Source organism: Schistocerca serialis, unplaced genomic scaffold (assembly GCF_023864345.2).
Source record: "Schistocerca serialis cubense isolate TAMUIC-IGC-003099 unplaced genomic scaffold, iqSchSeri2.2 HiC_scaffold_362, whole genome shotgun sequence".
In the NCBI taxonomy this organism is placed as follows: Eukaryota; Metazoa; Arthropoda; class Insecta; order Orthoptera; family Acrididae; genus Schistocerca; species Schistocerca serialis.
This window is the reverse complement of record NW_026047936.1, coordinates 1-12,600: the sequence shown is the minus strand read 5'-3', so window position 1 is coordinate 12,600 and position 12,600 is coordinate 1. Positions and strand designations below refer to the sequence as shown.

Below are 12,600 nucleotides of genomic sequence, written 5' to 3'. Positions count from 1 at the left end.
GCCAGGAGGGAAGGCGACACATCACGGCGCAAGCAGCGCGTAGCAGAAGGCGGTGGTGCTGTGTCGGTCAGCATGGTTGCTTCCCAAGTAGCTGATCCGGGTTCGAAACCCGGACACCGCACCGAAGTTGTCTTCTTTACCCAGGAGAGTGTTTCCAACGCTCGCGATCGTCGAATTTCCGAACTGTCGTGTTACGAATGGTTTTCCTTCGCCCCTCGTCCCGCTCCGCGTAGGCTAGTGCGGATTGCGATTCACAGCATCGTGTGTCCCCATGTGTCGACTTGTCTCGACTTTGCTCGGCTGACGCGAAAGCTGACGCTTGCAAATGGTCGTATATGTAGAGGAAGGGCGCTAGAAACGACTGGGAGAGACCAACTCGACAAACGCACAACGGACCCTTTCATTTGACTGTGGCCGCAGGTTCGCGAATTTGCGTCCCGAGAGGCAAGAGAGGGGTCAGCGTGCTGGACCGTATCATTACCGCGCAGCAACACCGAAAACTAAGGGAAAAGGCAAAATAAAAGATTCCAACAGCACGCAGACTTCCTAGTTAGCCACTGAGCCGTGTACTAAGCACGCAAAAACGCTGCTTAACTTCGGTGATCGGACGAGAACCCGCGTCGTCAGCGTGGCACACAAGTCGGCGAGAACGTTTCCAGACGTGCGGACATCTCAGTCCTTGTACAGATCACTTGGGATTTGCCTGGCAGTCTCTCGCGCTGCCTTTTAGGGAAGCAATATGGAATATCCCTTGGTGGGATGTAACCCATAGCCTTCCCGTTGTTAGCATGACACATTAACTTAGTGAGCATACTGCCCACGCAATACGGCCGCTTCAGAACTCCAGCACCTGAACCACCGTTTCATCTATCTTTATTAAGGCCTTAAGATTCATTTAAACACGTATGCGTTGCTGTTGAGGTTTTCTCGCTGTCGCTTGGAACCCAGAGCCACAGCACAACAACAACGGAAACGTCCGTGAGAAGAGCTAAACCTCGACGCAGGAAAAGTATGTTCCGCTATTTCTTTTCGACCGCTCGGGCTGTCACTGTCGTCTCTAGTAAAATCTGCGGCGTGTTCCTGCATAATTTACTTGTTCTGTAAGATCAAGGGAGTATGTTAGTTTCAGAATGTTTAAAATGCTTTGTCAGATGTGGGGTTCGAACCCACGCTCCCTTGCGGGAACCAGAGCTTAAATCTGGCGCCTTAGACCGCTCGGCCAATCTGACGTGCGAGGCAAGAGCTCCAGAGACTTCCATCTCTAGCAATATCTCAAAGAACCTCACTGCGAAATCTGTTTCTTTTTTCGGTAGGATGGAATTATGTCAGTTTTAGAAAATTTAAGACGCAATGTCAGACATGGCGTAGAAAATGCACCCTCCCTTTCGGGAAGCAATGTGGCGCGTTGGACCGCTTTCTTCCGTCGTTTCTAGTTTGAACTGTAACTAGCAAAACTGTATTTAGTAATAGGAACATTTTCACATTGATGCAAAGAAAACTAGATATTGGCCAACGGCAAATAAGGCCGTTTCCTAGCAACAGCCACGCTGTGCATCACGCACTCGTGGGAAGCCAATGAAATACTTCCCGTGAGGCTCAAACTGTCGACCTTCACTTTACAATAATTAGGCACTGCCCCGGTGGTACCGACGCGTACATACTGAAACGTCTTTGGATCGTCAGTGAGTACTTCATATTAGAAATTTCGTGTTCGCCCTGATGTGCATTAAAGGGCAGATTCTTCAGTAAAAGTTAGTTCTGCGCTCAGTTTCAGTATATGGCCCTAGCAGCACCAGGAAAACGGGTTCACATGTGCTCGCCTTCCACTCGGCGTTGAGCGCCTACAGCGAGATTGCCTTCGGCCTCTGGCGCCAGGAGGGAAGGCGACACATCACGGCGCAAGCAGCGCGTAGCAGAAGGCGGTGGTGCTGTGTCGGTCAGCATGGTTGCTTCCCAAGTAGCTGATCCGGGTTCGAAACCCGGACACCGCACGGAAGTTGTCTTCTTTACCCAGGAGAGTGTTTCCAACGCTCGCGATCGTCGAATTTCCGAACTGTCGTGTTACGAATGGTTTTCCTTCGCCCCTCGTCCCGCTCCGCGTAGGCTAGTGCGGATTGCGATTCACAGCATCGTGTGTCCCCATGTGTCGACTTGTCTCGACTTTGCTCGGCTGACGCGAAAGCTGACGCTTGCAAATGGTCGTATATGTAGAGGAAGGGCGCTAGAAACGACTGGGAGAGACCAACTCGACAAACGCACAACGGACCCTTTCATTTGACTGTGGCCGCAGGTTCGCGAATTTGCGTCCCGAGAGGCAAGAGAGGGGTCAGCGTGCTGGACCGTATCATTACCGCGCAGCAACACCGAAAACTAAGGGAAAAGGCAAAATAAAAGATTCCAACAGCACGCAGACTTCCTAGTTAGCCACTGAGCCGTGTACTAAGCACGCAAAAACGCTGCTTAACTTCGGTGATCGGACGAGAACCCGCGTCGTCAGCGTGGCACACAAGTCGGCGAGAACGTTTCCAGACGTGCGGACATCTCAGTCCTTGTACAGATCACTTGGGATTTGCCTGGCAGTCTCTCGCGCTGCCTTTTAGGGAAGCAATATGGAATATCCCTTGGTGGGATGTAACCCATAGCCTTCCCGTTGTTAGCATGACACATTAACTTAGTGAGCATACTGCCCACGCAATACGGCCGCTTCAGAACTCCAGCACCTGAACCACCGTTTCATCTATCTTTATTAAGGCCTTAAGATTCATTTAAACACGTATGCGTTGCTGTTGAGGTTTTCTCGCTGTCGCTTGGAACCCAGAGCCACAGCACAACAACAACGGAAACGTCCGTGAGAAGAGCTAAACCTCGACGCAGGAAAAGTATGTTCCGCTATTTCTTTTCGACCGCTCGGGCTGTCACTGTCGTCTCTAGTAAAATCTGCGGCGTGTTCCTGCATAATTTACTTGTTCTGTAAGATCAAGGGAGTATGTTAGTTTCAGAATGTTTAAAATGCTTTGTCAGATGTGGGGTTCGAACCCACGCTCCCTTGCGGGAACCAGAGCTTAAATCTGGCGCCTTAGACCGCTCGGCCAATCTGACGTGCGAGGCAAGAGCTCCAGAGACTTCCATCTCTAGCAATATCTCAAAGAACCTCACTGCGAAATCTGTTTCTTTTTTCGGTAGGATGGAATTATGTCAGTTTTAGAAAATTTAAGACGCAATGTCAGACATGGCGTAGAAAATGCACCCTCCCTTTCGGGAAGCAATGTGGCGCGTTGGACCGCTTTCTTCCGTCGTTTCTAGTTTGAACTGTAACTAGCAAAACTGTATTTAGTAATAGGAACATTTTCACATTGATGCAAAGAAAACTAGATATTGGCCAACGGCAAATAAGGCCGTTTCCTAGCAACAGCCACGCTGTGCATCACGCACTCGTGGGAAGCCAATGAAATACTTCCCGTGAGGCTCAAACTGTCGACCTTCACTTTACAATAATTAGGCACTGCCCCGGTGGTACCGACGCGTACATACTGAAACGTCTTTGGATCGTCAGTGAGTACTTCATATTAGAAATTTCGTGTTCGCCCTGATGTGCATTAAAGGGCAGATTCTTCAGTAAAAGTTAGTTCTGCGCTCAGTTTCAGTATATGGCCCTAGCAGCACCAGGAAAACGGGTTCACATGTGCTCGCCTTCCACTCGGCGTTGAGCGCCTACAGCGAGATTGCCTTCGGCCTCTGGCGCCAGGAGGGAAGGCGACACATCACGGCGCAAGCAGCGCGTAGCAGAAGGCGGTGGTGCTGTGTCGGTCAGCATGGTTGCTTCCCAAGTAGCTGATCCGGGTTCGAAACCCGGACACCGCACGGAAGTTGTCTTCTTTACCCAGGAGAGTGTTTCCAACGCTCGCGATCGTCGAATTTCCGAACTGTCGTGTTACGAATGGTTTTCCTTCGCCCCTCGTCCCGCTCCGCGTAGGCTAGTGCGGATTGCGATTCACAGCATCGTGTGTCCCCATGTGTCGACTTGTCTCGACTTTGCTCGGCTGACGCGAAAGCTGACGCTTGCAAATGGTCGTATATGTAGAGGAAGGGCGCTAGAAACGACTGGGAGAGACCAACTCGACAAACGCACAACGGACCCTTTCATTTGACTGTGGCCGCAGGTTCGCGAATTTGCGTCCCGAGAGGCAAGAGAGGGGTCAGCGTGCTGGACCGTATCATTACCGCGCAGCAACACCGAAAACTAAGGGAAAAGGCAAAATAAAAGATTCCAACAGCACGCAGACTTCCTAGTTAGCCACTGAGCCGTGTACTAAGCACGCAAAAACGCTGCTTAACTTCGGTGATCGGACGAGAACCCGCGTCGTCAGCGTGGCACACAAGTCGGCGAGAACGTTTCCAGACGTGCGGACATCTCAGTCCTTGTACAGATCACTTGGGATTTGCCTGGCAGTCTCTCGCGCTGCCTTTTAGGGAAGCAATATGGAATATCCCTTGGTGGGATGTAACCCATAGCCTTCCCGTTGTTAGCATGACACATTAACTTAGTGAGCATACTGCCCACGCAATACGGCCGCTTCAGAACTCCAGCACCTGAACCACCGTTTCATCTATCTTTATTAAGGCCTTAAGATTCATTTAAACACGTATGCGTTGCTGTTGAGGTTTTCTCGCTGTCGCTTGGAACCCAGAGCCACAGCACAACAACAACGGAAACGTCCGTGAGAAGAGCTAAACCTCGACGCAGGAAAAGTATGTTCCGCTATTTCTTTTCGACCGCTCGGGCTGTCACTGTCGTCTCTAGTAAAATCTGCGGCGTGTTCCTGCATAATTTACTTGTTCTGTAAGATCAAGGGAGTATGTTAGTTTCAGAATGTTTAAAATGCTTTGTCAGATGTGGGGTTCGAACCCACGCTCCCTTGCGGGAACCAGAGCTTAAATCTGGCGCCTTAGACCGCTCGGCCAATCTGACGTGCGAGGCAAGAGCTCCAGAGACTTCCATCTCTAGCAATATCTCAAAGAACCTCACTGCGAAATCTGTTTCTTTTTTCGGTAGGATGGAATTATGTCAGTTTTAGAAAATTTAAGACGCAATGTCAGACATGGCGTAGAAAATGCACCCTCCCTTTCGGGAAGCAATGTGGCGCGTTGGACCGCTTTCTTCCGTCGTTTCTAGTTTGAACTGTAACTAGCAAAACTGTATTTAGTAATAGGAACATTTTCACATTGATGCAAAGAAAACTAGATATTGGCCAACGGCAAATAAGGCCGTTTCCTAGCAACAGCCACGCTGTGCATCACGCACTCGTGGGAAGCCAATGAAATACTTCCCGTGAGGCTCAAACTGTCGACCTTCACTTTACAATAATTAGGCACTGCCCCGGTGGTACCGACGCGTACATACTGAAACGTCTTTGGATCGTCAGTGAGTACTTCATATTAGAAATTTCGTGTTCGCCCTGATGTGCATTAAAGGGCAGATTCTTCAGTAAAAGTTAGTTCTGCGCTCAGTTTCAGTATATGGCCCTAGCAGCACCAGGAAAACGGGTTCACATGTGCTCGCCTTCCACTCGGCGTTGAGCGCCTACAGCGAGATTGCCTTCGGCCTCTGGCGCCAGGAGGGAAGGCGACACATCACGGCGCAAGCAGCGCGTAGCAGAAGGCGGTGGTGCTGTGTCGGTCAGCATGGTTGCTTCCCAAGTAGCTGATCCGGGTTCGAAACCCGGACACCGCACGGAAGTTGTCTTCTTTACCCAGGAGAGTGTTTCCAACGCTCGCGATCGTCGAATTTCCGAACTGTCGTGTTACGAATGGTTTTCCTTCGCCCCTCGTCCCGCTCCGCGTAGGCTAGTGCGGATTGCGATTCACAGCATCGTGTGTCCCCATGTGTCGACTTGTCTCGACTTTGCTCGGCTGACGCGAAAGCTGACGCTTGCAAATGGTCGTATATGTAGAGGAAGGGCGCTAGAAACGACTGGGAGAGACCAACTCGACAAACGCACAACGGACCCTTTCATTTGACTGTGGCCGCAGGTTCGCGAATTTGCGTCCCGAGAGGCAAGAGAGGGGTCAGCGTGCTGGACCGTATCATTACCGCGCAGCAACACCGAAAACTAAGGGAAAAGGCAAAATAAAAGATTCCAACAGCACGCAGACTTCCTAGTTAGCCACTGAGCCGTGTACTAAGCACGCAAAAACGCTGCTTAACTTCGGTGATCGGACGAGAACCCGCGTCGTCAGCGTGGCACACAAGTCGGCGAGAACGTTTCCAGACGTGCGGACATCTCAGTCCTTGTACAGATCACTTGGGATTTGCCTGGCAGTCTCTCGCGCTGCCTTTTAGGGAAGCAATATGGAATATCCCTTGGTGGGATGTAACCCATAGCCTTCCCGTTGTTAGCATGACACATTAACTTAGTGAGCATACTGCCCACGCAATACGGCCGCTTCAGAACTCCAGCACCTGAACCACCGTTTCATCTATCTTTATTAAGGCCTTAAGATTCATTTAAACACGTATGCGTTGCTGTTGAGGTTTTCTCGCTGTCGCTTGGAACCCAGAGCCACAGCACAACAACAACGGAAACGTCCGTGAGAAGAGCTAAACCTCGACGCAGGAAAAGTATGTTCCGCTATTTCTTTTCGACCGCTCGGGCTGTCACTGTCGTCTCTAGTAAAATCTGCGGCGTGTTCCTGCATAATTTACTTGTTCTGTAAGATCAAGGGAGTATGTTAGTTTCAGAATGTTTAAAATGCTTTGTCAGATGTGGGGTTCGAACCCACGCTCCCTTGCGGGAACCAGAGCTTAAATCTGGCGCCTTAGACCGCTCGGCCAATCTGACGTGCGAGGCAAGAGCTCCAGAGACTTCCATCTCTAGCAATATCTCAAAGAACCTCACTGCGAAATCTGTTTCTTTTTTCGGTAGGATGGAATTATGTCAGTTTTAGAAAATTTAAGACGCAATGTCAGACATGGCGTAGAAAATGCACCCTCCCTTTCGGGAAGCAATGTGGCGCGTTGGACCGCTTTCTTCCGTCGTTTCTAGTTTGAACTGTAACTAGCAAAACTGTATTTAGTAATAGGAACATTTTCACATTGATGCAAAGAAAACTAGATATTGGCCAACGGCAAATAAGGCCGTTTCCTAGCAACAGCCACGCTGTGCATCACGCACTCGTGGGAAGCCAATGAAATACTTCCCGTGAGGCTCAAACTGTCGACCTTCACTTTACAATACTTAGGCACTGCCCCGGTGGTACCGACGCGTACATACTGAAACGTCTTTGGATCGTCAGTGAGTACTTCATATTAGAAATTTCGTGTTCGCCCTGATGTGCATTAAAGGGCAGATTCTTCAGTAAAAGTTAGTTCTGCGCTCAGTTTCAGTATATGGCCCTAGCAGCACCAGGAAAACGGGTTCACATGTGCTCGCCTTCCACTCGGCGTTGAGCGCCTACAGCGAGATTGCCTTCGGCCTCTGGCGCCAGGAGGGAAGGCGACACATCACGGCGCAAGCAGCGCGTAGCAGAAGGCGGTGGTGCTGTGTCGGTCAGCATGGTTGCTTCCCAAGTAGCTGATCCGGGTTCGAAACCCGGACACCGCACCGAAGTTGTCTTCTTTACCCAGGAGAGTGTTTCCAACGCTCGCGATCGTCGAATTTCCGAACTGTCGTGTTACGAATGGTTTTCCTTCGCCCCTCGTCCCGCTCCGCGTAGGCTAGTGCGGATTGCGATTCACAGCATCGTGTGTCCCCATGTGTCGACTTGTCTCGACTTTGCTCGGCTGACGCGAAAGCTGACGCTTGCAAATGGTCGTATATGTAGAGGAAGGGCGCTAGAAACGACTGGGAGAGACCAACTCGACAAACGCACAACGGACCCTTTCATTTGACTGTGGCCGCAGGTTCGCGAATTTGCGTCCCGAGAGGCAAGAGAGGGGTCAGCGTGCTGGACCGTATCATTACCGCGCAGCAACACCGAAAACTAAGGGAAAAGGCAAAATAAAAGATTCCAACAGCACGCAGACTTCCTAGTTAGCCACTGAGCCGTGTACTAAGCACGCAAAAACGCTGCTTAACTTCGGTGATCGGACGAGAACCCGCGTCGTCAGCGTGGCACACAAGTCGGCGAGAACGTTTCCAGACGTGCGGACATCTCAGTCCTTGTACAGATCACTTGGGATTTGCCTGGCAGTCTCTCGCGCTGCCTTTTAGGGAAGCAATATGGAATATCCCTTGGTGGGATGTAACCCATAGCCTTCCCGTTGTTAGCATGACACATTAACTTAGTGAGCATACTGCCCACGCAATACGGCCGCTTCAGAACTCCAGCACCTGAACCACCGTTTCATCTATCTTTATTAAGGCCTTAAGATTCATTTAAACACGTATGCGTTGCTGTTGAGGTTTTCTCGCTGTCGCTTGGAACCCAGAGCCACAGCACAACAACAACGGAAACGTCCGTGAGAAGAGCTAAACCTCGACGCAGGAAAAGTATGTTCCGCTATTTCTTTTCGACCGCTCGGGCTGTCACTGTCGTCTCTAGTAAAATCTGCGGCGTGTTCCTGCATAATTTACTTGTTCTGTAAGATCAAGGGAGTATGTTAGTTTCAGAATGTTTAAAATGCTTTGTCAGATGTGGGGTTCGAACCCACGCTCCCTTGCGGGAACCAGAGCTTAAATCTGGCGCCTTAGACCGCTCGGCCAATCTGACGTGCGAGGCAAGAGCTCCAGAGACTTCCATCTCTAGCAATATCTCAAAGAACCTCACTGCGAAATCTGTTTCTTTTTTCGGTAGGATGGAATTATGTCAGTTTTAGAAAATTTAAGACGCAATGTCAGACATGGCGTAGAAAATGCACCCTCCCTTTCGGGAAGCAATGTGGCGCGTTGGACCGCTTTCTTCCGTCGTTTCTAGTTTGAACTGTAACTAGCAAAACTGTATTTAGTAATAGGAACATTTTCACATTGATGCAAAGAAAACTAGATATTGGCCAACGGCAAATAAGGCCGTTTCCTAGCAACAGCCACGCTGTGCATCACGCACTCGTGGGAAGCCAATGAAATACTTCCCGTGAGGCTCAAACTGTCGACCTTCACTTTACAATACTTAGGCACTGCCCCGGTGGTACCGACGCGTACATACTGAAACGTCTTTGGATCGTCAGTGAGTACTTCATATTAGAAATTTCGTGTTCGCCCTGATGTGCATTAAAGGGCAGATTCTTCAGTAAAAGTTAGTTCTGCGCTCAGTTTCAGTATATGGCCCTAGCAGCACCAGGAAAACGGGTTCACATGTGCTCGCCTTCCACTCGGCGTTGAGCGCCTACAGCGAGATTGCCTTCGGCCTCTGGCGCCAGGAGGGAAGGCGACACATCACGGCGCAAGCAGCGCGTAGCAGAAGGCGGTGGTGCTGTGTCGGTCAGCATGGTTGCTTCCCAAGTAGCTGATCCGGGTTCGAAACCCGGACACCGCACCGAAGTTGTCTTCTTTACCCAGGAGAGTGTTTCCAACGCTCGCGATCGTCGAATTTCCGAACTGTCGTGTTACGAATGGTTTTCCTTCGCCCCTCGTCCCGCTCCGCGTAGGCTAGTGCGGATTGCGATTCACAGCATCGTGTGTCCCCATGTGTCGACTTGTCTCGACTTTGCTCGGCTGACGCGAAAGCTGACGCTTGCAAATGGTCGTATATGTAGAGGAAGGGCGCTAGAAACGACTGGGAGAGACCAACTCGACAAACGCACAACGGACCCTTTCATTTGACTGTGGCCGCAGGTTCGCGAATTTGCGTCCCGAGAGGCAAGAGAGGGGTCAGCGTGCTGGACCGTATCATTACCGCGCAGCAACACCGAAAACTAAGGGAAAAGGCAAAATAAAAGATTCCAACAGCACGCAGACTTCCTAGTTAGCCACTGAGCCGTGTACTAAGCACGCAAAAACGCTGCTTAACTTCGGTGATCGGACGAGAACCCGCGTCGTCAGCGTGGCACACAAGTCGGCGAGAACGTTTCCAGACGTGCGGACATCTCAGTCCTTGTACAGATCACTTGGGATTTGCCTGGCAGTCTCTCGCGCTGCCTTTTAGGGAAGCAATATGGAATATCCCTTGGTGGGATGTAACCCATAGCCTTCCCGTTGTTAGCATGACACATTAACTTAGTGAGCATACTGCCCACGCAATACGGCCGCTTCAGAACTCCAGCACCTGAACCACCGTTTCATCTATCTTTATTAAGGCCTTAAGATTCATTTAAACACGTATGCGTTGCTGTTGAGGTTTTCTCGCTGTCGCTTGGAACCCAGAGCCACAGCACAACAACAACGGAAACGTCCGTGAGAAGAGCTAAACCTCGACGCAGGAAAAGTATGTTCCGCTATTTCTTTTCGACCGCTCGGGCTGTCACTGTCGTCTCTAGTAAAATCTGCGGCGTGTTCCTGCATAATTTACTTGTTCTGTAAGATCAAGGGAGTATGTTAGTTTCAGAATGTTTAAAATGCTTTGTCAGATGTGGGGTTCGAACCCACGCTCCCTTGCGGGAACCAGAGCTTAAATCTGGCGCCTTAGACCGCTCGGCCAATCTGACGTGCGAGGCAAGAGCTCCAGAGACTTCCATCTCTAGCAATATCTCAAAGAACCTCACTGCGAAATCTGTTTCTTTTTTCGGTAGGATGGAATTATGTCAGTTTTAGAAAATTTAAGACGCAATGTCAGACATGGCGTAGAAAATGCACCCTCCCTTTCGGGAAGCAATGTGGCGCGTTGGACCGCTTTCTTCCGTCGTTTCTAGTTTGAACTGTAACTAGCAAAACTGTATTTAGTAATAGGAACATTTTCACATTGATGCAAAGAAAACTAGATATTGGCCAACGGCAAATAAGGCCGTTTCCTAGCAACAGCCACGCTGTGCATCACGCACTCGTGGGAAGCCAATGAAATACTTCCCGTGAGGCTCAAACTGTCGACCTTCACTTTACAATACTTAGGCACTGCCCCGGTGGTACCGACGCGTACATACTGAAACGTCTTTGGATCGTCAGTGAGTACTTCATATTAGAAATTTCGTGTTCGCCCTGATGTGCATTAAAGGGCAGATTCTTCAGTAAAAGTTAGTTCTGCGCTCAGTTTCAGTATATGGCCCTAGCAGCACCAGGAAAACGGGTTCACATGTGCTCGCCTTCCACTCGGCGTTGAGCGCCTACAGCGAGATTGCCTTCGGCCTCTGGCGCCAGGAGGGAAGGCGACACATCACGGCGCAAGCAGCGCGTAGCAGAAGGCGGTGGTGCTGTGTCGGTCAGCATGGTTGCTTCCCAAGTAGCTGATCCGGGTTCGAAACCCGGACACCGCACCGAAGTTGTCTTCTTTACCCAGGAGAGTGTTTCCAACGCTCGCGATCGTCGAATTTCCGAACTGTCGTGTTACGAATGGTTTTCCTTCGCCCCTCGTCCCGCTCCGCGTAGGCTAGTGCGGATTGCGATTCACAGCATCGTGTGTCCCCATGTGTCGACTTGTCTCGACTTTGCTCGGCTGACGCGAAAGCTGACGCTTGCAAATGGTCGTATATGTAGAGGAAGGGCGCTAGAAACGACTGGGAGAGACCAACTCGACAAACGCACAACGGACCCTTTCATTTGACTGTGGCCGCAGGTTCGCGAATTTGCGTCCCGAGAGGCAAGAGAGGGGTCAGCGTGCTGGACCGTATCATTACCGCGCAGCAACACCGAAAACTAAGGGAAAAGGCAAAATAAAAGATTCCAACAGCACGCAGACTTCCTAGTTAGCCACTGAGCCGTGTACTAAGCACGCAAAAACGCTGCTTAACTTCGGTGATCGGACGAGAACCCGCGTCGTCAGCGTGGCACACAAGTCGGCGAGAACGTTTCCAGACGTGCGGACATCTCAGTCCTTGTACAGATCACTTGGGATTTGCCTGGCAGTCTCTCGCGCTGCCTTTTAGGGAAGCAATATGGAATATCCCTTGGTGGGATGTAACCCATAGCCTTCCCGTTGTTAGCATGACACATTAACTTAGTGAGCATACTGCCCACGCAATACGGCCGCTTCAGAACTCCAGCACCTGAACCACCGTTTCATCTATCTTTATTAAGGCCTTAAGATTCATTTAAACACGTATGCGTTGCTGTTGAGGTTTTCTCGCTGTCGCTTGGAACCCAGAGCCACAGCACAACAACAACGGAAACGTCCGTGAGAAGAGCTAAACCTCGACGCAGGAAAAGTATGTTCCGCTATTTCTTTTCGACCGCTCGGGCTGTCACTGTCGTCTCTAGTAAAATCTGCGGCGTGTTCCTGCATAATTTACTTGTTCTGTAAGATCAAGGGAGTATGTTAGTTTCAGAATGTTTAAAATGCTTTGTCAGATGTGGGGTTCGAACCCACGCTCCCTTGCGGGAACCAGAGCTTAAATCTGGCGCCTTAGACCGCTCGGCCAATCTGACGTGCGAGGCAAGAGCTCCAGAGACTTCCATCTCTAGCAATATCTCAAAGAACCTCACTGCGAAATCTGTTTCTTTTTTCGGTAGGATGGAATTATGTCAGTTTTAGAAAATTTAAGACGCAATGTCAGACATGGCGTAGAAAATGCACCCT

General features: G+C 50.3%; 7 non-coding genes across 7 annotated transcripts; all 7 read right to left on the bottom strand.

Annotated features, from left to right (window-relative positions):
• Nucleotides 1-1,145: 1,145 nt before the first annotated feature.
• On the bottom strand, nt 1,146-1,229 carry Trnal-uaa (transfer RNA leucine (anticodon UAA)). Its single transcript has one exon. It is a non-coding gene; the product is annotated as a tRNA-Leu (tRNA).
• A 1,786-nt stretch (nt 1,230-3,015) lies between these two features.
• Trnal-uaa (transfer RNA leucine (anticodon UAA)) lies at nt 3,016-3,099 on the bottom strand. The gene has a single exon. It is a non-coding gene; the product is annotated as a tRNA-Leu (tRNA).
• Nucleotides 3,100-4,885: 1,786 nt separating this feature from the next.
• On the bottom strand, nt 4,886-4,969 carry Trnal-uaa (transfer RNA leucine (anticodon UAA)). The gene has a single exon. It is a non-coding gene; the product is annotated as a tRNA-Leu (tRNA).
• Nucleotides 4,970-6,755: 1,786 nt separating this feature from the next.
• On the bottom strand, nt 6,756-6,839 carry Trnal-uaa (transfer RNA leucine (anticodon UAA)). The gene has a single exon. It is a non-coding gene; the product is annotated as a tRNA-Leu (tRNA).
• Nucleotides 6,840-8,625: 1,786 nt separating this feature from the next.
• On the bottom strand, nt 8,626-8,709 carry Trnal-uaa (transfer RNA leucine (anticodon UAA)). Its single transcript has one exon. It is a non-coding gene; the product is annotated as a tRNA-Leu (tRNA).
• Nucleotides 8,710-10,495: 1,786 nt separating this feature from the next.
• Nucleotides 10,496-10,579, bottom strand: Trnal-uaa (transfer RNA leucine (anticodon UAA)). Its single transcript has one exon. It is a non-coding gene; the product is annotated as a tRNA-Leu (tRNA).
• Nucleotides 10,580-12,365: 1,786 nt separating this feature from the next.
• On the bottom strand, nt 12,366-12,449 carry Trnal-uaa (transfer RNA leucine (anticodon UAA)). The gene has a single exon. It is a non-coding gene; the product is annotated as a tRNA-Leu (tRNA).
• Between the last annotated feature and the right edge of the window lie 151 nt (nt 12,450-12,600).